We start from the raw sequence: 3,110 nt of genomic DNA, 5'->3' as shown, positions 1-3,110 counted from the left end.
AGCCCTCCTGGGAGCGGTGTGTCGCTTTTTTTCCTTCAAGCTGATAGCTTTGAAGAAATGTTCTGACCGTGGTGAGAGTTGAACAAGACTGTCTCCGTGCGCAATTTGCTAGCGTGATCGGCTATTAACCGAAAGGTTGAAGTTTCGACACCTCCCGGGAGTGGTGTGTCAGTTTTTTCTTTGCGCTGATATCTTTGGAGAAATGTTCTCACCATGGATAGAGTAAGAATGACTGTCTCCGTAGCGCAATTGGCTAGCGCGTTCGGCTGTTAACCGAAAGGTTTGAGGTTCGAGCCCTCCCGGGAACGGTGTGTCGCTTTTTTTTTATTTGCGCTGATACCTTTGGGGAAATGTTCTGACGGTGGTGAGAGGGGAGCACGACTGCCTCCGTGGCGCAATTGGCTAGCGCGTTGGGCTGTTAACCAAAAGGTTGGAGGTTCGAACCCACCCATGAGCGGTGTGTCTCTTTTTTTCTTTGCGCTGATACCTTTGGAAAAATGTTCTGCGGGTGGTGAGAGTGGAGCACGACTACCTCCTTGGCGCAATTGGCTGGCGCGTTCGGCTGTTAACCAAAAGGTTGGAGGTTCGAGCCCTCCCGAGAGTGGTGTGTCTCTTTTTTTTCTCCTTTCGCTGATAGCTTTGGAGAAATGTTCTGACGGTGGTGAGAGTGGAGCACGACTGTTTCCGTGGCAGAGTTGGCTAGTGCGATCAACTGTTAACTGAAAGCTTGGAGGTTCGAGCCCTCCCGGGAGCAGTGTGTCTCTTTTATCTTTGCGCTGACAGCTGTGGAGAAATGTTCTGATGGTGGTGAGAGTAGAGCACAACTGTCTACGTGGCGCATTTGGCTAGCGCGATCGGCTGTTTACCAAAAGGTTGGAGGTTCGAGCCCTCCCAGGAGCAGTGTGTTACTTTTTTTCTTTGCGCTGATACATTTGCAGAAATGCTCTGACCGTGCTGAGAGTGGAGCATGACTATCTCCGTGGCGCGATTGGCTAGCGTGTTCAGCTGTTAACTTAAAGGTTGGAGGTTCCAGCCTTGCCGGGAGCAGTGTGTCGCTTTTTTTCTTTGCGCTGATAGCTTTGGAGAAACGTTTTGAAGGTGGTGAGAGTGGAGCACGACTGTCTCCATGGCGCAATTGGCTGGCGCGTTCGGCTGTTAACCGAAAGGTTTGAAACGTTTCACGAACAAGCTCACATCGCCACTCTTGTCAAAAGGTTGGAGGTTCGAACACTCCCGGAAGAGCTGTGTCGCTGTTTTTCACGGTGACAGCTATGGAGAAATGTTCCGACGGTGTTGAGAGTAGAGCACGACTGTCTCCGTGGCGCATATGGCTAGCGCAATCGGCGGTTAACCGAAAGGTTGGAGGTTCGAGCCCTCCCGGGAGTGGGTTGTCACTTTTTTTCTTTGCGCTGGTAACTTTGAAGAAATGCTCTAACCGTGGTGAGAGTGGAGCACGACTGTCTCCGTGGCGCAATTGGCTAGCGCGTTTGCGTGTTAACCAAAAGGTTGAAGGTTCGAACCATCCCATGAGCGGTGTGTCTCTTTTTTTCTTTGCGCTGATACCTTTGGAAAAATGTTCTGAGGGTGGTGAGAGTGGAGCACGACTATCTCCTTGGCGCAATCGGCTGGCGCGTTCAACTCTTAAGCAAAAGGTTGGAGGTTCGAGCCCTCCCAAGAGCGGTGTGTCTCTCTTTTCTTTGCGCTGACCGCTGTGGAGAAATGTTCTGACGGTGGTGAGAGTAGAGCACGACTGTCTACGTGGCGCATTTGGCTAGTGCGATCGGCTGTTTACCGAAAGGTTGGAGGTTCGAGCCCTCCCGGGAGCAGAGTGTCATTTTTTTTCTTTGCGCTGATACATTTGCAGAAATGCTCTGGCTGTGCTGAGAGTGGAGCATGACTATCTCCGTGGCGCAATAGGCTAGCGTGTTCAGCTGTTAACTTAAAGGTTGGAGGTTCCAGCCTTACCGGGAGCAGTGTGTCGCTTTTTTTCTTTGCGCTGATAGCTTTTGAGAAACGTTCTGAAGGTGGTGAAAGTGGAGCCCGACTGTCTCCATGGCACAAATGGCTAGCGCGTTCGGCTGATAACCAAAAGGTTTGAAAAGTTTCACCAACAAGCTCACATCGCCACTCTTGTCGAAAGGTTGGAGGTTCGAGCACTCCCAGAAGAGCTGTGTCGCTTTTTTCGCGGTGACAGCTACGGATAAATGTTCCGACGGTGGTGAGAGTGGAGCACGACTGTCTCCGTGGCGCATTTGGCTAGCGCAATCGGCGGTTAACCGAAAGGTTGGAGGTTCGAGCCCTCCTGGGAGCAATGTGTCGCTTTATTTGTTCGCCCTGATAGCTTAGGAAAATGTTCTGACCGTGGTGAGATTGAGAATGACTGTCTCCGTAGCACAATTGGCTAGCGCACCGAACGGTTTGAGGTTAAAGCCCTTCTGGGAACGGTGTGTCGCTTTTTTTTATTTGCGCTGATACCTTAGAGAAATGGTATGACCATGGTAAGAGTAGTGCACGACTTTCTCCTTGGCACAATTGGCTAGCGCGATCGGCTGTTAACCAAAAGGTTGGAGGTTCGAGCCCTCCCGGGAGCGGGGTGTCACTTTTTTTGCGCTGATACCTATGGAGAAGTGCTCTAACCGTGGTGAGAGTGGAGCACGACTGTCTCCGTGGCGCATTTGGCTAGCGCAATTGGCAGTTTACCGAAAGGTTGGAGGTTCGAGCCCTCCCGGGAACGGTGTGTCGCTTTTTTTTTATTTGCACTGATACCTTTGGGGAAATGTTCTGACGGTGGTGAGAGGGGAGCACGACTATCTCCTTGGCGCAATCCACTAGCGTTTTCGGCTGTTAACCAGAATGTTGGAGGTTCGAACCCTCCCGAGAACGGTGTGTCTCTTTTTTTCTTCGCCCTGATAGCTTTGGAGAAATGTTCTGACCGTGGTGAGAGTGAGAATGACTGTCTCCATAGCGCAATTGGCTAGCGCGTTCGGCTGTTAACAGAAAGCATCGAGGTTCGAGCCCTCCTGGGAGCGGTGTGTCGCTTTTTTTCCTTCAAGCTGATAGCTTTGAAGAAATGTTCTGACCGTGGTGAGAGTTGAACAAGACTGTCTCCG

At 51.2% G+C, this 3,110-nt stretch overlaps 1 non-coding gene across 1 annotated transcript; it reads left to right on the top strand.

Moving 5' to 3' along the window:
- The first annotated feature begins 234 nt into the window (after window positions 1-234).
- TRNAN-GUU (transfer RNA asparagine (anticodon GUU)) lies at window positions 235-308 on the top strand. Its single transcript has one exon. It is a non-coding gene; the product is annotated as a tRNA-Asn (tRNA).
- Window positions 309-3,110: the final 2,802 nt, after the last annotated feature.

The sequence above is a fragment of the Rhipicephalus microplus genome, chromosome 4 (assembly GCF_043290135.1).
Source record: "Rhipicephalus microplus isolate Deutch F79 chromosome 4, USDA_Rmic, whole genome shotgun sequence".
Classification (NCBI taxonomy): Eukaryota; Metazoa; Arthropoda; class Arachnida; order Ixodida; family Ixodidae; genus Rhipicephalus; species Rhipicephalus microplus.
Note: the sequence above shows the minus strand (reverse complement) of the source record. Positions and strands in the feature narration are given on the sequence as shown.